The following is a 25,718-nucleotide window of genomic DNA, read 5'->3' on the forward strand; positions in this document are numbered from 1 at the left end:
CATACAGTAAATGTCATTTCGAAAAGACGTGCATGTTTGACTACTACTTTCTCAAAATGCGAAGGGCATTAAGGTAAGTCTTGGGGGTGTGCTGAGCTAAATCAAACATGTTATGTGTATATGGGATGTCAAAAGGGCGTAACTCGAGAGTGACAGAGTATATTGACTTTAAACTTTCAAAAAATGATCAGAGAGATGATAAATTGACCAAAAAGGCAATATCTGCACGTTACTGCTACTATCACTAATACTAATACTGCTGTTTTTAATCTGATAGGCCGAGGAGGGACTGAACCTATGTCTTTTTGTCTTAAAAAAGATGGGTTTAAAGGATATTTACAATCGTGTAAATTTTATTCTGTGTGAATTGCCGACATACTGGGAGCTACCCAAAAAGGGTTGAGACATACACTCAGAGTTTTGCCTGTAAAAATAATCCCTCTTAGAGTGCTCCGGGAGGGCCCGTCTCCTTGACGAACCAATAAAGGAGATTTTTTTAAAAGCAATAAGAATTTTTTTTTGTATTATAAATTCAAGTATTTAGTATTTTACCATTATGTATTTAGGTTTCTTATCATTTTAAATTACGATTTTAAGTTTTTAACATTTTTCCAACAAGACTTTTGAATTTTTAGTGTTTTTTTTTGTATATATGTATTTTACGTTCACAAATTTTTTAGTTCTATGTTTTGCTTTAAATAATAAACATGTTTCAATTTAGTATGCCTTTTAGAATGTTAATTTGTGGACTTTCTAGCTCAGTTAACACGCCGCTAGTTTGAAAACTATTAAAAATTCAGATTATATTACGACATCGCCTCCTAAATGTATGGTTTACAACTGCAAATCCTGGCAAAAGGCTTGTGACGTCATGAAGCAGAATATTCTATAGATTAAACTTATTCAAGGGTTAGACATTTCTGAAAATCTCCCTAAGGATTGTCTTTTGGTTATAAACGATCTAGTGTCCGAGATTGCTCAATATTCTACATCCATTTTAGAGTTGTGGACAGTCTTTCCCACCATCTGAACTTATCAACGGACTAATAACGCTATTATTATCTATATTATCACTATAACACTATTATCAGTGTAAAACTTATCATCTGAACTAATAACACAGAATTTATTTACTCAAAATAAAAATTTTACAAAATTTTCTCTAAAGACATCCCATTTCATTTTGTTTCGAAATCCAATTGATTTATCTTCAACTTTGACAAAAGTTAGGCGAATATTCCCCTCCAATCCACAATATCTTGCTGAATCTTATATCCATACCACTTTGCGCGCTTATGGATACATACTTATATATTTATATGCTCAAGATAGGAATTTGATGCTTACAAGTGAAATTTTCGATCGAGAAGTAACTATTTATTTACCATGCATAAAGAAAAAATAGTTCAGTTGACATCATGGAGCAGTTGAAGAAACTCTACCCTCTTATCGAAGTCCTGGCTAAATCAAACCTAAACTTAGAAAATTAATTTTATTAAATTTAGATGTGAATTTCACCAACACCTTTAGCGACCACAGTATAAATATTGCAGACTCGCGATTTAAGACGTTTGAGGGTTTGAAGGAAGGGTGTTGTAAACACAAGCAAAGTTTAAGGTTCTTTGGTAAAACGAGACCGTTTAGACAGAAACGCACATATCTTATTCAAAGCGGCAGGGGGTTGTTTGTAGAATAAACACCAATTAGTCAGGGATCCACACGAGAGAAATGTTGATATTTAAGGATTGAGGTGATCAGCAAGCAGCAGAAGGTTTGAGTGTGCAATCTAATGCAATCGACCATGCTGAAAACGAAAATCGGCGTTATATAGTCGACAAATGGGTGCGACATCTACATTTCTTCAAATTCCCTAAAAATCCATCTTAACTGGCAAAAATTATATTAAAATCGATAAAAAATTACAGGTTACTCCAAAATTGTTCAGCTATACCTCAGATCGAAGGTAATTAAATAAAGAATCATATTCTCTTTTCAAAACATTTTTATCTTTTGCCGTTCAGTTGTAATCACAAAATTTCGACGAAAAAGTTAACACAATTTATCTCTCTTTTGGACTGATCTTGATCCATCTTGAAAATTTGCCTGACTGAGGTGAATTTTTTTTAATGGCTTCTGTAGGAAATTTATTGTCCTACAAAATGACTGATCCAGAAATTCTCTAACTCTTCTCGTTTTTGAACTATTGACAGAAAAGCGGATTGACCCAATTTTTAGCTCGGATAAGCAGCGTCATCTATCCAGTGTGAATGCGTCAGGGTTCACCCGGCCAGATAGATTTTCCAAGATAAGCTGAATAGAAAGATTTTCCAGATAGATTTTCCAAGATAAGCACTAAAGAAAGCGTGTTCTTTGAAGAAAAGTTGGAACAGAAACCCTTCCCTGTCGTCTTCAAATCTGATTCAGCCTGGAAAGTTTGGGAAGATGTACCTCAAGAGAAAAATAGAGGCGACCGATAAATGCAGCGATCTCATTGGTTTGTCAGGTGACCAGAAAGTTCCCGTTTCAGACTTTTTCACGATCTGGCTTCTTTGTAGAGCTTTGCCGACACAGCTCATTAATGTATCAAGTGACTCGGCAGAATCTCAACCATATTTTGGTTTCAAGTGTTTCTCAGCAGTGTATGGCTGTAAGGCTGATATTCCTGTTACCAGGATCGGATACCTGCCAGTGGTTCCCCACTCTCCCTCAAACCCTGCAGTCGTGGAAGAAGTCATTAAGTCTTTCCAGAAAACTGCCAGAGAACTGGGACTGAGTTACACCGTCGTCACATGTGACCAGGCCGTATATGAAATCGTTCATGCTCTGAGAGTCAGAAATCCTGAAGCATATTCTGATGTTGTCCTCAGAATGGGCGGTTTTCATATTTTAATGAACTTCATGGGTGCCATCGGTCATATAATGAAGTGCTCGGGTCTAAAAGAGGTGATTTACGAGGCTGGAATTCTGTTGGAAGGAACCGCAAAGAAAGTGATGAGTGGTAAACCGTACTATAAAGCTCTCGCTGCTCATACGTTAGTCCTCGAGGCAATATCCATTCTGTACTGGGAAGCTTTCGAAGATTTTTGCGCAGAATCAGACGATTCATCGTGCATCACCATCTTTGAAGAAATGGGAGATTTACTGCAAAACTTGAAGATCTCAAGAGAGGGTGATGAGAACTTGAACAGTCTAAAGGAAAAACTTACCGCATTGTCCCCGTGGTTAGAAAGGTTCGAGACTTCTCGTGCACGCTCAAAAAACCCACAAGTTCTGGAAGCAGTACAAAGAAATGGTACTGGTTTTTTGGCAGTTTTTGTACAGTGAAAGATCTGGTGACTGGGATGGCCATCTTGAAGGAGCTAGCAAAATGCTTCCTTATTTAGTTGCATGTGGTCACTATAAGTATGGCACTTGCTTGATTGAGTACCTGGCTGAGATGCAGGGCTTACCTCAAGAAGTAGATCAGGCATTCCACAATGGACTGTTCAATGTCAAGAGGAGGAATGCAAAATTCAACTGCATATCCCCAGACCATGCTGTAGAATCTACCATTAATTTAGATTCAAAAACGGAAGGTGGAATGACGGGTATTACCATGAATGAGTTGGCACTGGTGAAGTGGACTTTAACTCTTCCGTTCTGTGCCTCAGTCTCGTCTACATTCACTGAGATGCTACGCATTGTTCCCCAGACTGAGTTTGACTCCTCTCACCACGAAGATCACCCTTCCTTCGTTCTGCGGCAACACATGGCTGTTGATAAAGTGAAGTCTGTTCTGGAAGCCAGGCTCAATCCCTTTCGATCCACTGACGAAGATATGCTGAATATTTATACGCTTGAGACAGTTGATATTGAGATAGCTGACAGTCTCCTCAGTGTGCGATCTGTTGGAAGCAGAGCGGTTGATCGCTACTTGGACGGTGAAAAAGTTGCCTTTAGCAAAGTAAAGGTCATGAATAATGAGAAGGCGAAACAGAAAAAAGCAACCAATACTTCTAGTGCTGTAAATAGCCTTACCAATGTTGAACTTCAAACTGTCAAAAGGGTATTGGTGAGTGTTGACTTTACAGGCGAAAGAGGACTTCACCATCTAAAGAATTTGCTTTCCCATGAGCTTCTTCCATATGCACCTTCTATATTCCAGAGAAGTGCCATATCTGGAATGGTTGTGCTTCGGACAGGAACAAAGTCAGCTCTTCTGGAGTATTCGAAAACAAAAATCAGCTTGAGCGAGTGGCCCGTTAACCTCGAGATTAGCAGTGAGTCGACTCACTCAAGGGTGGTAGACTTGATGCCCTACCTCAGAAGCCATCCACCAAATCCATCGGAAACCGTTGAGAGCTATGGAAAACGGAAATTTTCTACGCTTGTGTCTTTCAACAGCAACGTTAAGGAGCTGCACGTCCTTGCAGATAGATATGATGGGATTTTTGGATATTCCGACGAAGAAGGCAAGGTGATCTGCCTAAAGGACTGCGGTGGTTGCCATGAGCAGCGAGGATGTTCAAACAGGTCTCCGGTAGCTCTAGGTAGACACTCAAACTTAGATGACTGGAACTCGTTGCTCTCAAATTCTAAGACAAAGGCAAGACTGATTGAGCTTCTATTCGGTGAGTTTGAAAACTCAGTTCACCTGTTGCAAGCAGGGTTCACTGTGTACCTCTCAGGAGGCTTTCGAGACCGGATGAGAGTGGTGATGCTCAACAGAAGTGGAAATGCTGATACAAACTTTGAAGAGCGTTTGAGCTGTACCCATGAAGAGGCCGATACAAGAGTTGTGTTACACATGTTGGACTGTTTGGAGAGGGGTTTCGATGTCGTTTTGGTCGATGCGAATGACACAGACATAGTTGTCGTCTTGCTATATCACTACAAGTTATTCCTTGGGAACCACCCAAATTGTGAAAAGCGGAAAGTTTATGTCAGGTTCCACAGCTATTTAGTGCCTATACATCGGCTTTGCAGCAATTTACCGAACGATTTTGTTCACTCCATCTGCCTTCTTCATACGCTTTCAGGGTGTGATACCGTGGGTTTCATATTTTCTAAAGGAAAACGAGTGGTGGCCAAGGCTGTCGAGAAATGGGGATTGGAGAAACCGATTGCTTTGCTTGTCCAAGAGATACAGAAGTCAAAGCTCGACCCTGCGGTTCTAGAAAAATTCAGTGTGATTTGCAAAAAGGTCGTTGTTGCCTCATACGGAAAAGACCCAGACCACTTTACCTCTCTTAATGAATTAAGAGTGCGTTTGTACCCTCGAAAGCGGGAGCTTAAGTATTTGCCACCATCTGACGCTGCCTTTGAGTGTCATGCTAAGCGTGTGTACCTGCAGTTGGACATTATTTTGCAAGCAAATCGAGCAAAGCCACAGTTTCTGGATCCCCTGCAATTTGGCTGGATGTTTCAAGACGGTGGGGTTAGGCCAGTTGTGTCTACCCTTCAGGGATTTCCAGAAGGTGTGGTCCCCCAGTACTGCTCGTGCAAGCGCTGTACAAAAAATGTTCATGTTCTGGAAATAGACCTTGCGATTTACTTTGTGGCTGTGGTGGGAAGTGTTTTATGGACGAGTTTGATATGCTTGATGGATAATTTGATGTGCTGAGCTACTTTTTAACTTTTGTAGTAACAAGTGCCGTTCACGAAATCCGTAGCAGGTGTTAGTATAGTAATCTTTTTTTTGTTTATTCAAGCTTATTGAATAATAATCTTGTCAAGTTTACTAATAATTCTGATTAGGAATGAAAGAGAGTTGTAATCAAGGTCATTGTTGAGTAAAGTGGCAATCTTTCTGTCTGAGATAATAAAACTATCTGCTACCAGCTGAATCTAGGCGTGAAATTTTTTCCAGCGCGAATAAAAAAAATTAAAATTGCAAGTTTCAAGGTCATTCCCAATGGTCCCTACTGTACTCGTCACTTCTGGCATCAATTACGAAAGATTTGGCGATCATTGTGGAAATTTTTCCGAAACGTGATTTAATAGTAAAAAAACGCGAAATTTTCAATTTTCGGGGTCAAGCACCCCCCGGCCGAGTATATAACGCCCATTTTCGTGATCAGCGCTATCGATTACCCCATATTCCGTTGTCAAACCTTCTGCTGCTCACTGATCACCTACCCGACATATTTTCGTTGAGTGGCTCCCTGACTAAATAGTTGCTAGTTTAATCGGAAGCCTCGTCAATTTCTCGTAATATGTTCTTCGTAGCAAATACAAACTCTTGAAAGTTGCTTTGCTCGGAACAAACAATGTCTAATAACTTTTGTTTCTGTTAACACAAAACTGGTTAATTGCAAATTGTTCTTAACACAAGGACACTTTTTAAATTATTTGATATTAAAAATTATTAAAAGGGAGAAAATTAACGTAGTTTACTTATATAATGTTTAGATTATTAATCTTGATTTTTATCGATGCTATCGTTTTACCTCCCTTTTAAGTTTTGCTATCTGTATTTGTTGCTTCCTTGATTTTGAGAACTTCATTGTTTCTGAGTAAATTGTTGAAATTGTATTTTTATTGCATTTTCAAGTCTTTTTTTATTGTTATTTTTGTTTATTATTGTAGGTGTTGAAGGTCTTTCAACAAGTAGTGCCGAAACCCTAAGGGAAACTTTAGGTTCGTTTCTATCACCAGAACATCAAAATCAATCGGAGGATGCTTCACTTTGGATTTCCACATCACTTCTAGAATTTGATTCCTCTGAAGTGTATAGCGATAAGGAAGGTAAAACTAAACGAACATTATAGTTGAATCAATTTTTTTATGAGAAAAAAAATCCAAGTAATTCTTTATTTTGCTGCGATAAAGTATGAAACACTACAAAAAGCTTGTTCATAAATTAGAAGCTTTCCCATTGATTTATTTTTTTATCCAACTCTAAAGAAAAAAAAATTAGTCCGGTCTTCTCATTCAAAAAGTCTCAATGAAACCATAGAAATTTATTCATCAAAGAATCTGCTCACGTCTGTTATTAATTCGCATTTTACTGCTATAGGAAAATATTATTGGCTTTCAAAGAGGTTTCTGTGTCATTTTGCATCAGCACCAACCAGATTCACACAAACGAACTGGTCTGACGAAAGCGTTATCCCCCCTCCTGTCATTTCGCTCGGATGATATTGGCGCCCTTGGTCCAGTGCCCTTCCTCCAGATCTTTCTCTAGATCTGCCCCTCAAAGTATATGAATCTAATTTATGTAAGAAATACTTTTCTTTACCAAGCCATTTGAATAAGCATCAAATTATGCATACAGGTGAGAGCCCTTTTAAATTTTATATATGTAAAAATGTTTTCCATCACCATGCCATTGAACAGGCATCAAATTTTACACACAGCTGAGAAGTCTTTTAATCGTGAGATACGTAAGAAATGCTTTTCTTTTTCATGCAATTTGGATACGCATCAAAGATCGCATACAGGCGAAAAACCTCTTAAATGAGATATATTTAACTAATGTTTTACTCAATCAAACAATTTGGATACGCATCACAAAGTGCACACGGGCCAAAACCTTACAAATGCGATCTGTGTAAGAAATGCTTTTCTACATCAAGCCATGTGAAATTGCATCAAATTGTGCATATAGGTGAACGCCCTTTTAAATCTGATATATGTTATATATGTTTTAAATGTTATATATGTAAGAAGTGTTTTTCTACAGCAAGCTATTTTAAATTGTATCAAATTGTGCTTATAGATAAGAGCTCCCATTTAAATGTGATATAAGTAAAGAATGCTTTCCTTCACCAAGCCATTTGAACAGGCATAAAATTTTACACTTTGAGTTAAATTAAATCAAGTAAACATAAAATTTGTACTCATGTATGAAGCCTTTTATATGTGAGATATGTAAGAAATGCTTTTCTTTTTCATGCAATTTTGATACGCATCAAAGACCGATACAGGTGAAAAATCTTTTAAATGTGAGATATGTAAAAAATGCTTTTCTTCGTCAAGTGATTTGAATGAGCATCATTGAAGGCATATGGGTGAGAAACCATTAAAATTTAACTTATGCAAGAGAACATTTTCATTGAAGTCGGCCTTGAAATATCATCTAACAACCCAATCTAGGAAGAAGTCGGATAGTTAATACTTTGGATGGAATTATGATTTTGTAGAGAGAAGTTAAAATAGACTTTGAATGATTGAAGCTGTTTCATGCAAGCTAATTCTCAGATCTGAACCAACGCTTTGCTTTAAGTATCAATGAAAATTATCTGGTTTTTCTGATTCTTTGGCAAGTAAGGCAAGATCTTTATCCGTGAATTCTTGCATTTGTTGAACTACAGAAGCAGAACAAGTGTCTATTTTCTTTTTTCCTAGGGCCTATTTGGCCATCTAGTTTCAAACGCCTCATAAAATATTCTCTTAAATGGGTAATTTGTGCTTAAATAGAATTTCTGAGTGTCCAAAACACATGATTATCAGGATTTTCAAGCATCCAACAATTTAACTAGAAAAACAAGGTCCTGTGAAACACGGGTCTCATTTTAGCACAAAAAAAGAAAAATATTGTTTTGTCAATAGATTAGATTCAAAAGCATCAAAAAACTGGTTTTTTTTAATGGCTTGAAAACTACGTCCATAAGAACGAGAATTTTTTTTCTTTCTTGATAGTACAATCATGTTTAACTGCATAAACTCCTGTCAACTCAATTTTACAACTGCAACAAAAAAGTGATCTGGATTAGCTTCTTTTTTTATCTCACTGTTTGAAACATATACAAAGGGGATAATTTTACCTATTGGTTTGCAAAAAAAAAGTTCTCTAGCTGCATCAAAATGGACCCGCCCCCTCACCTTGCTCATGCCATCTAAAGACCGGGATAAAATTTATGTTTTAATGACATCAATCATCATTTTGAGCTAGATTCGTTATTGGCATAACGGAACCATATCCGTACTGTTTGGGGGAGCTAGGGGGATTTCCAGTGATTTTGCAAATTCGGTGCTTCTGGACGCGCTAGGACGATGAAAATTGGCAGGCTTGTCAGGGGACCTGCACAAATTAACTTGATAACAGTCATTACACCAATTGGGTCATCTGAGGGGGGTTTACGGAATAGAGGGAGTGAAGGAACGGTTAACTCGGACAAATTTGAAAAAATTAGGTATTTTCAATTTACGAAAGAGTGATTGTATCTTAGTGAAATTTGATGTTAAATCGTAAAAACTTAGGTACATTTATCTTACGTATGGGTAATCAGATCTTAATGAAACTTTATATATAGAAAAATCTCATGTCTCAGATGCTCCATTTTCCGTTCATATCGGAACGGGGGACATTGGGGAGTGGAGGGGGAAACGGAAATCTTGGATAATGCTTAGATTTGAGAGATCAGGATGAAACTTGATGGGAAGAATGAGCACAAGTTTCAGATACATGATTGACCTGACCAAACTGGATCCGATCTCGCGTCAAAAGTGCCATATGACCTCTTGGCACTTGTTATTTCAGGTAATATAGAAAATCACCACTATAAAGAAGATTACTTAAAACATTACTGAACTCTGATTAGCTATTAAATATATACATATATATATATATATATATATATATATATATATATATATATATATATATATATATATATATATATATATATATATATATATATACATATATATATATAAATATACTAGCTGTTGGGGTGGCGCTTCGCGCCACCCCAACACCTAGTTGGTGGGGGCGCTTCGCCCCCCCCCCAAGCCCCCCCGCGCGCGTAAGTCGTTACGCGCCATAATAGCTACGCGCCATTGTAGTTGTGTCCCTATGTCCCACCTGTGAATATAGATATATATATATATATATATATATATATATATATATATATATATATATATATATATATATATATATATATATATATATATATATGGTTTTAACTACGTAAAACTTGCGAATATACAACATTCTTTGCTGTCCCATTGTCTTTGCATATAAATAGATTGTCAGGTTTACCGACTCTTGAACATGCAACATATAATGGTCCATGGGATGATTCCCTGTCCCGGTGTCCCGGTCGTCATTTATATCCCCCTGTTTCCCCCGGTGTCCCCGTTGTAGTTGTGTCCCTGTGTCCCGGTCGTCATTTATATTCCCTGTGTCTGTGTCCCTGTGTCCCGGTCGTCATTTATATTCCCTGTGTCCCGGTCGTCATTTGTATCCCGGTGTCCCGGTCTGTATATACATTCGTTTTTTAGTTTTGTTTTTCTCCTTTATTTTTTTCCTTTTTTTTTCTTTTTTAGCTTATTTAGATTTTTAGATTTTTTAGTTTTTTTATTAGTTTTTAGTTTTTTTTTCTTTTTAGTTTTTTTTGTCCCGGTCGTCATTTATATCCCCCTGTTTCCCCCGGTGTCCCCGTTGTAGTTGTGTCCCTGTGTCCCGGTCGTCATTTATATTCCCTGTGTCCCGGTCGTCATTTGTATCCCGGTGTACCGGTCTGTATATACATTCGTTTTTTAGTTTTGTTTTTCTCCTTTATTTTTTTCCTTTTTTTTTCTTTTTTAGTTTATTTAGATTTTTAGATTTTTTAGTTTTTTTATTAGTTTTTAGTTTTTTTTTCTTTTTAGTTTTTTTTTGTAGTTTTTACCTTCTTTTTAGTTTTGTTAATTTTTTTTTTTACTTATGTCCTGGTCGTCATTTATACTCCCTGTGTCCCGGTGCTTTGTTGATTGCTAATCGAACATTCCTTTTGTCCTGGTCGCTTTCTCTTTGAGTGTCGTCATTTATTTTTTTCTTTTTTAGTTCTTTTAGTTTTTACCTTTTTTAGTTTTTTTTAGTTTTTTAGATGAAAATTTTTTTTAGTTTTTTCCTTTTTTTTCTTTTTAGTTTTTTATTGGTTTTTACCTTTATTTTAGCTTATTTTTCAGTTTTTTCCTTTTTTTTATTTTTTTTTTATTTTTCATTTTTTTAGTTTTTTACCTTTTTTTAGTTTTTTTAGTTTTTTTTAGTTTTTTAGCTTTTTTACTTTTTTTATTAGTTTTTAGTTTTTTTTTGTAGTTTTTGCCCTTTTTTAGTTTTTTCAGTTTTTTTTTAGTTTTTTATTGGTTTTTACCTTTATTTTAGCTTATTTTTCAGTTTTTTCCTTTTTTTTTAGTTTTTTTTAGTTTTTAGTTTTTTTAGTTTTTTACCTTTTTTTAGTTTTTTTAGTTTTTTTAGTTTTTTAGCTTTTTTATTTTTTTTATTAGTTTTTAGTTTTTTTTGTAGTTTTTGCCTTTTTTTAGTTTTTTTAGTTTTTTAGCTTTTTTATTTTTTTTATTAGTTTTTAGTTTTTTTTGTAGTTTTTGCCTTTTTTTAGTTTTTTCAGTTTTGACGTCACCTGATCCAGTTTTTTCAGGTGACGTCACCTGATCCATCCACAGACAGACAACTTATTTTTATATAGATAGATATATATATATATATATATATATATATATATATATATATATATATATATATATATATATATAAATAAGTGGTCTGTGGGTTATGTCTGTCGAGTGATGTCATGTCATCATGTCGTCATGAAGTTAGTTGTCGTCATGTTTGTTATGACGATGACGTCATTAAAGTATTTAAGAAAATCGTTCAAAGACAAATTTTTAATTGTAAGAAGATCGTGGACGGAAAAATGTTTAATTAAAATGACTGAAGAACCTACAATGGCAACAGCCGAGGAAGCTGCTCAAAGAATCTATGCCAAAAAAACTTGCGGCTGATAGAAAAAGTAAGAAAAGAAAGCGGGCCGAGGAATCACAAGAACCGCAAGAAAACAGGCTTAGGGCTGATAGAGAAAGTAAGAACAGAAAGCGTGCCGAGGAATCACAAATATTTATACATATATAAATGTATATATATATATATAAATATATATATATATATATATATATATATATATATATATATATATATATATATATATATATATATATATATATATATATATACATATATATATATATATATATATATATATATATATATATATATATATATATATATATATATATATATATATATATATACATATATAAATAAAAATAAGTTGTATGTGTGTTATGTCTGTCTGTCCGCATATGACTTCTGAATTATTTCATCATATACCAATTCAAAAACTAATGTATTCAAGCCCGAAGTAGCTGAGTTGGTAACGCGTTATGTTCCAGGTTCTAGGTCCAAGAGGTTGCAGGTTCGAACCTTGGCTAGGTAAAAACTACAAAAAAAAACTAAAAGGTAAAAACTACAAAAAAAAAATAAAAAGAAAAAAAACAAAGGTAAAAACTACAAAAAAAAACTAAAAAGAAAAAAAACTAAAAAAACTAAAAAAAAGGTAAAAACCAAAAAAAAAACTAAAAAGAAAAAAGAGAAAAACACAAAAATTTATTTCATCATATACCAATTCAAAAACGAATGTATATACAGACTTGGACACCGGGACACAAATGACGACCGGGACACAACTACAACGGGGACGCCGGGGGGACAGGGGGATATATAAATGACGATGAGAACACAGGGAATGTTTGATTAGCAATCACCATCAACAAAGCTCAAGGGCAATCATTAGAATCATGAGGTATAACTAAAAACAGGTAAAAAACTAAAAACTAAAAAAAGACCAATTCATAAATGAATGTATATACAGACCGGGACACCGGGACACAAATGACGACCGGGACACCGGGCCACAGGGAATATATATGACGACCGGGACACTCAAAGAAAAATTACAGACTGGGACACCGGGACACAAATGACGACCCGGACACAGGGAATATAAATGACGACCGGGACACAGGGACACATCTACAACGGGGACGCCGGGGGGTACAGGGGATATATAAATGACGACGGCGACACAGGGAATGTTCGATTAGCAATCACCATCAACAAAGCTCAAGGGCAATCATTAGAATCATGAGTAATAGATCTGAATACGGATTGTTTTTCCCATGGACAATTATATGTTGCATGTTCAAGAGTCGGTAAACCTGACAATCTATTTATATGCACAGACAATGGGACAGCGAAGAATGTTATATATTCGCAAATTGTACGTAGTTAAAAACATACATATATCTATCTATATTCACAGGTGGGACACAGGGACACAACTAGAATGGCCCGTAACTAATATGGCGCGTAACGACTTAAGCGCGCGGGGGGCTTGGGGGGGGGGAGGGTGTTGTGCGAAACGCCCCCACCAACTAGGTGTTGGGGTGGCACGAAGTGCCACCCCAACAGCTAGTATATATATATATGTATATATATATATATATATATATATATATATATATATATATATATATATATATATATATATACATATATATATGTACATATATATATATATATACATATATATATATATATATATATATATATATATATATATACATATATATATATATATATATATATATATATATATATATATATATATATATATATGATCTGTTTGCTAATAACAACTAAATTCGCTGGCTTTTCAGTTTGAAATTGAATGCTGTTCGCGCAAGTGTTTCGTTGCCTCAACCACCTTAAACCAGCGCTCTTCAGATTGGAACTCTAGAACGGGCTGTTTGACTTCTTGAAAGAGAGTGAAGGTCTGAAAGAAATTCTATTGTAAAATTGAATCGTTTGGATGGATTATATTTCGGACCGAAGATACTGCACTTTATTTCTTGAATAAATAAGAACTGGACATTAATTGTTCCCAGAAGCTTCAGAGCATTCTTCTGTTGAATCGCTTTCGTCTGAAATAAGTCTTAGTGTTTGTAGTATAACAACTTAATGTAACCAGATTTTGTTGAACAGATAGGATGTGTCACTAGACTGGATGGCAATAGTTCAAAATGCCGTTGCTGATCTCCAATCTATGACTGGCAGTGCTGATCTTCCGAACAGATGAAAGCCAATAACCTACATATGTGTCAGCTAGCCTCTCAATCTTTTGTTTTTCGAGTTTCTATTGGGTTTTAAGAAAAATTTCATGGTATCTTTTAATCTTTTTTTTTGTAAAAAATTAAAACCAACGGAAATTTTTCTGTATATGAGAGGGGCTACTCCCCACTCAATGCTTTAATTTTTAAACTGAAGCTTGACTTTTTGTCCCAGTTCCTTAAGAACAACTTCAGAAACCTAAGGACCGTTCGATTAGAATTTGGTTAAATTACTGAAAGCTTTAAGATGAGATAATATTTATTTTCATAAGGCTATCAACAGCTCTAATAGAGCTGAATTCACTTCATGTGTCTAAAAAGAAAAAGAATAATAAAGAAACAACTAATACAGCAGAAAAAACACCGATCCAGCATAAAAATGGCCAAGGAACAATTTAACGCAAATGAATAAGAAAAAAAAGTCCAAGTACAAGAAAAAAATTAACTTTATGAGATTAATGGACAAAGGAACAGGTGAGCTATAAAAAGTTTGTGTATTTGTGAAAATCAGATGAAGTGTAGTATTTCCCTTGGTTGTTGGCATATTGACTATTTTTTTTTTAATTGAGGGAACTACAAAGTGAATTTAACTTTAGGTCATTGGCATCACCTACTTGGAAAATACCGGCGTCATTGAATTTGCAGAGGACAAAGTCGCCACTACTATGTAGTTGCTGTAGAAACTGCTGTCTTTGTGGAGCTTTTTGATTTGGGAATAATAACAGCAACAAAAACAATCAAATTAAAATGGCAAGGTACGATTTTGCGTTTTACACTTACCCAAATGATTTCATCGTAATCTGAAATCTTGGGAGTATGAATTCATTTAGGGAAGTGATAGTCACCTACAATTAATAATATTCCGCCTCCCTTTTTACCTAGGGGATGGTCATGAGGACGAGGTTTTGTGAATTGGGAGCAGTTATTGATTTTTAAAAGGTCAGGATTCTGTGCCTGGACCTCTGTTACAGCAATTACATCAATTTATAAAATTGGGAGAGGACTTCTAGTTCGGTCACATTGTCAAAATTCAAGCTTTTTGCGTTCTTAACAAGGAACTTAGGAAAAGTAAAACGGTTACAAAAGTGAGCATTTGTTTGTTTACTAATTGAAGGAGGCAGAGGGGGGTAAGAGGGGCGTGGGTCTGGGGAAGGAGAGTACTCCTTTTAACGGGGATATTGTTAGCTTGGCTGAACATCGTAGCAGAATTGAGATGATCTGTTAAACGGCTATTACTTGGTAATTACCATGAAGGGGATGGTGATCCATGTCTGTCAAGAAATTGCTGGTTTGCGGCAGAGTAGGGAGGATATAGGACGGCATACTGTGAGGGGAAGAAATAGGACTTCTGTATGCAAGGAGGGAGAGGAGGTAACAAGGGGTAAGGGAGGGTCAACATGGGGGTACTTACAAAGATAATTTTTACAACAGCTAAGAAATAGCTAGACATACATCTACTATCTAAAAGCTAAAGCACACATTAGGTTGATTACACTTAAAATAACTTCAATCAGTTTTTTTGAATTTTTGATTGCATTTGGTGAGAATTTCCACTTGTCAGCTCAACAACATTGTCACTTTTCAAAGATTTGTCATTGACACTGGATTTCAACATAAATTATCTTCGGTTTAACCGAGGTCAGTAGGTCATTAGTTCGCGTAACCTTTTTAATCCCTTGAAAAAAATCTGACGAAGGAAGTTCACTAGCACATTGATTATTTAAAGTATGTATAGCTTCAACAATTGCGAGCTGAAAACCGACTTTTAACATTTTGATTTCTTTGTACTCTATTCAGGCACTCGTAAAGATCAGACAAGCTATCATGAAGAAATTCGAGATTAATAATCTGTTTCTTGAGATTGACGATTCCTGCATCATTTTGTATGCAATCTTCATAGGTATGGGACTCAAACACAATAGCTTTTTTTGTATTGTGAGTCAATTCATCTTTACTGGGGCAAGAAATTTGTGGGATAATTTGGGATTGATGGTAGGTAGTTATTTTTACGGAATCAATCGATCCAGGAGATCTATTTTTGTCATTACTCGAAACACAAGGTACAGATGGGGAATTTACACTATCAATTGGAACGATCACTTCAAGTAGATTATCATTGGAATTAAATAGACTATCATTGGAATGGTTTTGTTCATTAGGAATAAGGTGGGATTTTTCAGCTTCGACTGGATGGATCAATTCAGATTGATTATCGATGGTATTAATCTTGTCATTTGACCAACCATTTACGATCAGCTTTATACGTATAAGCATTTAGGGTTTTTAAGGCGACTACTTTTTGCGATGCCAGCACAAGCTGAGTGCAACAAGGATTGTACTTAGAACAAGGGAGTGACCCGGTACCACATTTTCTGTAGCATTCATTACAAGGATGAGATATTCTAGGCGAAGGAATAAAAACAAGACACAGACCTTGAATTAGAAACTATATTTTAAACTAAATCCTGGTTGCCAAGGCCAGCATTAGCACTGGTACTTGCTAAAGGAAAGTTCACAAGACTGATGTCTTGTCATCAGTTAATGATCACACAGGGGGAGCTTTAACGGAAAAAGCAAGGGATTGAGACGGAGGCAACTCCTTCGTATATGGAAGAATTTTCGTTCGTTTTAATTTTTAATATTGCTCCGTACTTAGAGATAAAGAAAGTTTTATTTATTTAATTCATTAAAAGATATATATTATCCTAAAAAACGAAAGGATAGAAAGGGCTGAATATAATACTAGAGGGATCCCCCCGTCTCATAGTCATTTACGGGCCTGAAACGCAATATACGGTTAGCACCCTTTCCTAAAATCTACTGGTCGTATATATTGCTGGAAAGCGTTCAAGAGTGAAGCAAAAGTAACTTTTATCCTCATTAATTGGAATTAAGTATTAAATAGATTAAGTTGAACACATTCAAAAACTTCTGCTTATAATTATAGATATCTTATTTTAAGTTGAATTTATCCGTAAATGTATAATGCTAATTAACAAAGTAAAAAAAAGAGTTGGTAGCTGACATGAACAGTCTTTTTGTGTTAAGTTGTTAGTTATTGCAAATGTGCTGTTGGTTTTTCTGTCGAATTAATAAATATTTATAGTTCCACAACATGGTGGAACCAAACAAAACTTTTAATTTTTTTTATTCTGGTTGTCTTAGAATCCTCTATATTAGAACGCTGCTTCATTACGAGCGAAATATGGGATATGATATTCCGACTAAGTTGAAGATTGTTCAGGCAGAGTTTTTTTTTAAATAAGTTCTTAGGCTGAATGGATTTGGTAATTTGAAGGGACATAGGTCTCATGTCATTAAAAAGTGGAAGACTGTTTGCTATGACCAAACTTTCGGGAAAGCTCCTGAAGATGCCAGATTTCTGTCTTGTGAAAGCAACCTGTTATTTAAACGCTCTATTCAAGGTTAAGAATAGTCTATGGCTAAGTGCAATAAAGAGAATACTGGATAAATCTGTCCTAAATAATATTGGGAATGAGTTTAGGCACGGTGCGGTAGCGGAGAGAGGAAAGAAAAGCTCTCTAAGCCAGGAGATTCAAATGTGGCAAGAGACGATTGTGAATTCCTGGTTGCTAGATCTGCATGTAGAGTTTAAAATGGCGCAAGGATAAGAGATTTATTTTAGGGTAAAGAGATGTATTTGACTGTTTGATAAATGTTATAGAAGACCCATTACCAGATGATGAAAGAAGGAAGTATATGGATCAAGTAAAACTAGAAAAGTAAATTAAGCTGACAACTTGATTGATCTTTTCGTTGTCCAACATTATCGCTTAAACTTCACTTATTCCCAAAATTAGGTACTTCGTCTTCTTAATGTCATTTTTCAAATATATTTTTGCACTTTTAACTAAAAAATATTAGAAAATTCATTTATTTTTACATTGTATATATATTGGGGAAAATTATAGCAACATTCTCTTGTCCATCAGATTGTAAAAATTGCACATCTGATATTCTAAATTATCAGCACCGTTTGTCTAATTTTTCTTTATCAAAGTGCTTAGATCTTATAGCTTACAGAAAACAGAATAATAGTCAGAGAAATTCGATGAGAATCTCGTCAGAGTACATAAACCGTTGAGAATAGCATAACAAAGATATTTTTCCAGGAAAACAGCTTAAGAAGTCAAGTTAAGGTGCTCAGATTTTATTTAAATTCTTTAAACATTTTATCTTTAAATTCTTTAATATTTTTTTAAACAAAAAGTTTGGCGGCTTATAATGGACATAACCTGCTAGTTATGCCTTTGTACCTGGAAAAGTATGCTAACTTTAAATCTTCAAGTAATAGATGGCATAATTTACAGAATAGCCATTTTTATAAATATTTAAATATTCTGATTGAGAGACGAGACTTGCAGACTGACTTGCTTGATTATTCATTTTGAACTGGGATTCAATCATTTGTTCTTATTTTTAGGCATAGGCTTAAAAAGCAATTTCACGTGGCCACTCATAAAATAGCCTAGGCTATTTCTGAATAAGAAGCACTGAAATTTAGTCCCAGACCTACTGTTAAATTTCTTGATTTATACTTCAAAGTAAGTAAGTATAGTGGGTATAGATACAATTATTCTGCATATCATGAACTAAGAATTGTTTTCTACCTTCACACTCCAAATACTTTACACCCGCCCCCTAATATGCAAATATATACTTCAAACTATATTTTCCATATATTCCTTCTCTTTTTCTTGTCTCACGAAAAAGTTGCTTGTTCCATACTCCCTTAACTTGTCCTGGTTTAGCCCTAAATAATGTATATATAGGCTTGTGTTTTTGGGTTCAATGTATTTAAGATTCTATAACCAACATACATTAGGACAAGGTGAACATAGGCTTGGCCAACTACAAATAAATAAATAGAATTTAACTTTCTCAGGAGACATCTTTGATCATAAAGGCATATTTTTAGATTGTTATTTTTCTGCTGATGTTTATTTAGTTTACATTTTTGACAAGTCATACCCAGCCCTTTCCAATTGTCTCATATGGTAAAATTCTATTTTAACTAGTTTTGAAAGGGATTAGGTTAGAAAAATGAAACTTGCAGGGACAAGTCCACAGGACAACCTAACCTGGGAAAGTAATTTGAAGTAGGCTACTAACCTCCACTCCTTCTCTCTCTAAAGGGTAATGACCTTTGGTAACCTTTAAATCTTGTTTATATTCATATAAACAATGTGGTATATTCATAAAATGAATATACCACATGATGCCTTTTTTTTATGCTATTATGAATATGATAATTGCTTCTACCTTGAATTGAGATCTAAGCACTTTTGTAACTCTTAAAAATGACCAATTTTCAAAAAAGTATGACAGTTCATATAACTGACTTACCAATAAAGTAAATATACCACTTAATGCCTTTTTTTTACATTCTTTGCAAATATAATAATTGCTTTTACTTCAGATTCAAATTTAAACTCTTAAAAATGACAAATTTTTACTTAAAGCATAAGTTATCCATTGATTTCAAAAAAATAATACTATGTGCTGTTTTTGACAAAATAATGCTATGTTTTCTCAGTACTAAAATTATTTTAAGTAAGGTTAGGTTAGGTTAAAAAGTGCTTAAATTTGAATTTAAGGCAGAAGCAATTATTACATTTGTAAAGAGAATAAAAAAAGGCATCAAGTGGTATATTCACTTTATAGGAAAGCCAGTTATATGAACTTCTATAATTTTACCAAAAGATCTTCCACTTAGGCCTAAATGAAGAAATTTTTTTTAACTTAACTATTTGTTCAGTCCCAATTTATGATATTTCAAAGATGTGCAAATGCATTTCCTAAATTTAAAATACAAAAGCAATGATATGGCTTAAAATTCTACTCAAATTACAGGAATTGCATTTTTAGAACTAACCAGAAACAAAGAAATGGAAAATTCAGGTAAAATGTTGTTCTGTGAAAATTTAAATAGTATTAGACCTGTCATGTTGGCAAATTTCTAAGACTTAGAAATCAGAAGATGGTTAAGATGGAAGCTTGGCAATACTTTCCTGGAGTATATCATTGGCCCTGAATTCACTCCTAAAAGTTTCATTTCCCTAACCCAAGCCCTTTCCAAGATAGCAAAAAGTTGCTAAACTAGAATTTTAGGGATTCCTATTAGTACTATTATTATGTTCTCTTCTGCTAGTGTCATCCATCTATTAAAATGAAAAATTTGTAAATAGTGAAAACAGTTTCAGATGAAACTTGATTGCATCAAGTCAATAGACTGCACAAACACCTTTTCAATAACAATAACAATTGTTCATGATAACATTCTGTAACAAAAAAATATATTATTAGGTCCATCCATGGGACCATTGGGTGAAGAGAATACATGACTTTTGTCAGGTTAATTGATTTTATACTGAAAAAGTATATAAAATAAAGAGTTATGTAGTCATGTATGTTTTATTAGCATGTTTCCTTCAGAAGAGCTGTAACTCTAGATTACTATCAAACAGTTAAATTATTTCTTCATGTTATTTTTGGAGATGGCTTTTATCTTCTTTCACAATGTCCCCTAGTAAAAAAAAATATATAGCCTAAATTTAAGTATTTTTCCCATGTCGAAACAAAAACTGGGTTTAAAATTAGAAGTGATTCCACCTCTCTTACATAGAAAGAAGGAGAACACAGTGCTTATTGCCCTTTTTTATGTTGTTTTTAAATACCATAATCATTTTACATGCAAATCTCATTTAAATATTTTGAGTTGGCCCAATAGTGACATCTAATTTCAATAATTTTTGGTCAAAATTGAGTGGTTAGGCTTATAACAACTGGTTTTCACCAGCCTCCTGAAATTAATTCAGCCAAATGTTTTAGTAAGGAATACATGATGCATAACAAGAAGATAGACAACAATAAAAAATATATATTAAGACTATAAATGAGACAATTCTCCAAATTACTCCAACAGGCAATTCATCTTCTGCTGAAAATCTCCCCTTCTTGCCGCTTGTGAAATCCCCACTTCTTTGACAATACTCCCCCTGTAAAATTTTCCCCAGATTTAAAGTACAAATAAGACTAGAGTTGCAGAAAACCAGACCATATCTTCCTGGGTTCTTGTTTAGATCTTGAATTGGCTTGGGAAAGTGTTACTTTTCCAAGTTAATAAAAGCCTATATTCTGCAGCTTCTTTTTATTCTGCAACTTTTTATTGTGTAATTGTTTTCAAAATTAAATGAAAGCCATGCTGTTTTTGAGTTTTCACTGCCTCCTATCCTAAAAAAACAAAGAAAAAGAAACACACCCTATTCTTAAGCATATTTATTGATAAAGCAGGTGACCTAACTGCAAAATATGCCTCTGGGCTCTTGTTTAGTTTTCAAATCCAATTATAAGAATATCTTCTTTCCTGTGCACAAAAAGTTTTCAAGGAAAAAACTATATTCTGTGTTTTTTTTTTGGAATTTGGATATTTAATAAATGCATCACACCCCTTTGTCTATCAATCTGCTTATGGGGGACTTAGTAATTATGATTTACTGAAAAAAAGTGGTAAAAAATAGCTCAGGGGTGAAGTTTTCAAAAACTAATTTAGACTGTAAGGTATAAGAGTTTTTTGTGAACTGTAAGACAATTTATTTGCCATTAACAAAAATATTGTCCATTTCTAACTGTCTGGTGTTAATTTAAAAATATATAGAAATATGTTGATGATGACTGACAGGCAAATACTTTCAACTCCTTGAGAAGATATACAAAGGATACAATAGCTGCATCCAAGTGAATGGAAACCAGATCACGCCATTTACCACCAAAATTGGTGTGCAACAAGGGTGTGTTTTTTCTCCAGAATTGTTTAATTATGTCATAAATCATGTCATGACTCAAACAACTTATAGATTGACCTTTGACCTCGATTTAGTAGATCAAGTTTTGACTGTCATCATCTTACAACAACAAAAGAGAGAATAATGAGGACTTTTTTCCCAAGACAGTGAACCAACAAAACCTATTTGAATATTTTGGCCCTTTATCTAAGGGCGGTCTTCAGCAAAGAAAAAATGAAAAACAATAAAACACTTACAATAAAAGTTCTCAGTTAAAAATCCATTTGTTTTTATTTTAAGTGATAAAAGAATTAAAAACTTTGAAAGAAAATGGCAAAATCACTCCACAGTTGTACAATAAATTCCTCCCTCGTGGTGTTTTTTGCTCAAAGTTTTATGGATTACCAACATTGCACAAACAAGGCATTCCTCTAAGACCCATTGTAGCTAGTACAAAATCACCTGCCTCAAACATTGGAAAATGGTTATGCTCTGCATTTAAACCATTGCTTCACTCCCAAAAATCTTATATAAAAAATTCAGTTGATCTTGTAGAAAAATTGAAACAAATAGACATTTCTGAAAATTCCATATTAAGCAGCTTTGACATAGTTTCTATGTATACTAGTATTGATGTTTCAAAACCTGAACTATTATTACAAAATAAACTGGAAAACAATTACCATCTAATTGAAGAGTCAGCAATAGGTCTAGACATTGATGTTCTCATGCATTTGGTTAAATTATGTAACAAATATTCCATGCACTTCCAGTTTCGAGATTCATATTACAAGCAGGTAAGGGGCCTTCCTATGGGAGCACCTCTATCAGGTCTACTCGCAAATATATTCGTCGAGAATCTTGAAAATCGGGCCCTGGATTCGTATTTTCTTAATCATGTGATTTGGGGACGTTTCATGGACGACGTAATTTCAGTTTGGAATTATGGTGAAAGTGAACTTAAAGGTTTTCTAGAACATTTAAATACTTACGATAGAAACCTGCAATTCACTCTAGAGACCGAAAGAGATGGAAAAATACCTTTTTTAGATGTATTGATAATATGCAGTGTGAATAAACTTGAATTTACGGTTTACAGAAAACCTACGCATAATAATAGATACCTTCACTTCAAATCTAACCATCCTCCACAGGTTAAAAGAGGTGTGGTAATATCTCTTGTGGATAGAGTACTTAATATCTGGTCAGAGCCATATGTTAAAAACGAATTAAATTTTATTACAGACATACTTTTTGGCAACAGGTATCCAATTTCTCTCATAAATACTGTTATTGCTCAAAGGTTAAAGATACATTCTTCTGAAGCCTTAAATCCCACACCAGTAAATGATTCAAATAAACCCACAAACACGATTTACCTGCCTTATATTCCGAAAATTACTTCAAAACTGAAAAAAGTTAGTTTAAAGAACAATTTACGTGTTGTATTCACAAGCAATTTAAGTATAATGAATCTTGTCAATTCTGGTAAGGATAAAACCCCAATTACTCATCTACGAGGGGTGTATCAAATACCATGTAGTTGTGGACATTATTACATTGGTCGAACCCACCAAAATTTAGGAACAAGATTGCAGCAACACAAAGAAAGTATTGAAAAAGCATTAAAATCTAAAAATAACTCCATATCTTTCGATCAGCTTTAAGTAATCATATTTTTGAAAATCCAGACCATTATGTTCTATTTGACGAAACAATTATAATTAGCAATGACCTAGGAATCAAACAAACTGTCCGTGAGGCAAACGAAACTTAAATAATAACACATCCCTAAATAGAGACTTGGGTGAATACACACTCAACCCTATGTACACAAAATTAATCATAGAAAATAATATAATTCAAAATAAATTTAAAATACAAAAACAAGCCCAATATCAAAAGAACTATCAGATTAGCTGCAGAGAAGGCAAATATCGCAATAAGAAATCATTCCAATTTTTAATAAATACAGTTAGTGAAATGAATAAACCTTTTTATCTTGCAAAATGTTAGCTTTTATCAGACATCCTTGGCTGAACTTTTCGTTAAGAAGTAATGATGCCAAGGCTATTTTAAAATAAAAACAAATGGATTTTTAACTGAGAACTTTTATTGTAAGTGTTTTATTGTTTTTTATTTCTTCTTTGCTGAAGACGACCCTTAGATATAGGGCCGAAATATTCAAATAGGTTTTGTTGGTTCACTGTCTTGGGAAAAAAGTCCTCATTTTTCTCTCTTTTGTTGTTGTATTATGGAAAGGCAGTGTGGTCTTCGTCATTATTTACGTCACGCTTATGGGGAGCATTTGACCAAAGATATTTTTCATTTTATTAGTTTAGGGAAAAAACACGCGTACATTATTAATCAACAAACGTTTCTGGAATCCTGCAGAAGGAATAAAATTATTCCTAAATCCTTAAGGCATAAATTTCACTTAAATACTTTACAAGAGTCACAGTTCTTACATAAACTACAGCTAAAAACTTTGAATCATATTATTAAGGACAAAAAACACAGAAGACATATAATTTCCTCAGAACGAAAATCACTAGAAAATTTTCTTTCATTGAGCTTGTCCACTGATGATTTTTTGCAGATTGTTAGGATGGAAAGGAATTTATTCCACCATGATTTCCGTGTGTCACAAGAGAGACTCACTAATAAGTTTACGAGGTTGAAATATGAGTCTCAAGTGGTCAACCCAGTTTACAATCCTAAGATAAGTCCTGGACCTGCGATTGTAAATATTTCATCTAAAAAGCTTAGCTATGTTGAAGAAAAAGTCCTAGAACAAGGGACAAAATTTTCGTTTTTACCGAAACAAGTTCCAGTTGCAGACTTGGTAGCATCTTTAGAATCCTCTCTCCACAAATGTAGTGCTCTTGTTTCAAACCCGGATACAGTTAGATCTTATTTAATTAACACTCTTTACAACACCTCATTAAGACTTCCTAATTCTCCCAATAACACAATGGAAAAATCATATGACACAAAAGTTTTGAACAAACTCCGTAAGGATTCCTCAATAATAATCACCAAAGCCGATAAAAGCAACTCCATAGTAATTATGAATAAAACTGATTATGATGCTAAAATTCAGTCACATTTAAATGATACAACCACTTATGTTAACTCAACCCATGACCAGACTGATCAATTCGCTCAAAAAGTGATAAAAGAATTAAAAACTTTGAAAGAAAATGGCAGAATCACTCCACAGTTGTACAATAAATTCCTCCCTCGTGGTGTTTTTTGCTCAAAGTTTTATGGATTACCAAAATTGCACAAACAAGGCATTCCTCTAAGACCCATTGTAGCTAGTACAAAATCACCTGCCTCAAACATTGGAAAATGGTTATGCACTGCATTTAAACCATTGCTTCACTCCCAAAAATCTTATATAAAAAATTCAGTTGATCTTGTAGAAAAATTAAAACAAATAGACATTTCTGAAAATTCCATATTAAGCAGCTTTGACATAGTTTCTATGTATACTAGTATTGATGTTTCAAAATCTGAACAATTATTACAAAATAAACTGGAAAACAATTACCATCTAATTGAAGAGTCAGCAATAGGTCTAGACATTGATGTTCTCATGCATTTGGTTAAATTATGTAACAAATATTCCATGCACTTCCAGTTTCGAGATTCATATTACAAACAGGTAAGGGGCCTTCCTATGGGAGCACCTCCATGAGGCCTACTCGCAAATATTTTCGTCGAGAATCTTGAAAATTTGGCCCTAGAGTCGTATTTTCTTAATCATGTGTTTTGGGGACGTTTCATGGACGACGTAATTTCAGTTTGAAATTATGGCGAAAGTGAACTTAAAGGTTTTCTAGAACATTTAAATACTTACGATAGAAACCTGCAATTCAATCTAGAGACCGAAAGAGATGGAAAAATACCTTTTTTAGATGTATTGATAATACGCAGTGTGAATAAACTTGAATTTACGGTTTACAGAAAACCTAC

At 34.2% G+C, this 25,718-nt stretch overlaps 1 protein-coding gene across 7 annotated transcripts in view; it reads left to right on the forward strand.

Moving 5' to 3' along the window:
* The window catches only part of LOC136040271 (zinc finger protein 665-like), a 131,330-nt gene that overhangs the window by 79,607 nt on the left and 26,005 nt on the right, over positions 1-25,718 (forward strand). For 2 of the 7 annotated variants that reach the window (XM_065724510.1, XM_065724514.1), the window contains exon 1: positions 18,274-18,497. The exons of 2 other annotated variants lie outside the window; for them this stretch is intronic. The gene's annotated coding sequence lies outside the window, so the exon portion shown is untranslated. Of the gene's footprint in view, positions 1-14,528; positions 14,688-18,273; positions 18,502-18,528; positions 18,951-25,718 lie in introns of those variants that run through there. 3 more of the 7 variants (XM_065724508.1, XM_065724511.1, XM_065724512.1) reach the window with 3 other exon arrangements.

This window comes from Artemia franciscana, chromosome 20 (genome assembly GCF_032884065.1).
Source record: "Artemia franciscana chromosome 20, ASM3288406v1, whole genome shotgun sequence".
NCBI classification, from domain to species: domain Eukaryota; kingdom Metazoa; phylum Arthropoda; class Branchiopoda; order Anostraca; family Artemiidae; genus Artemia; species Artemia franciscana.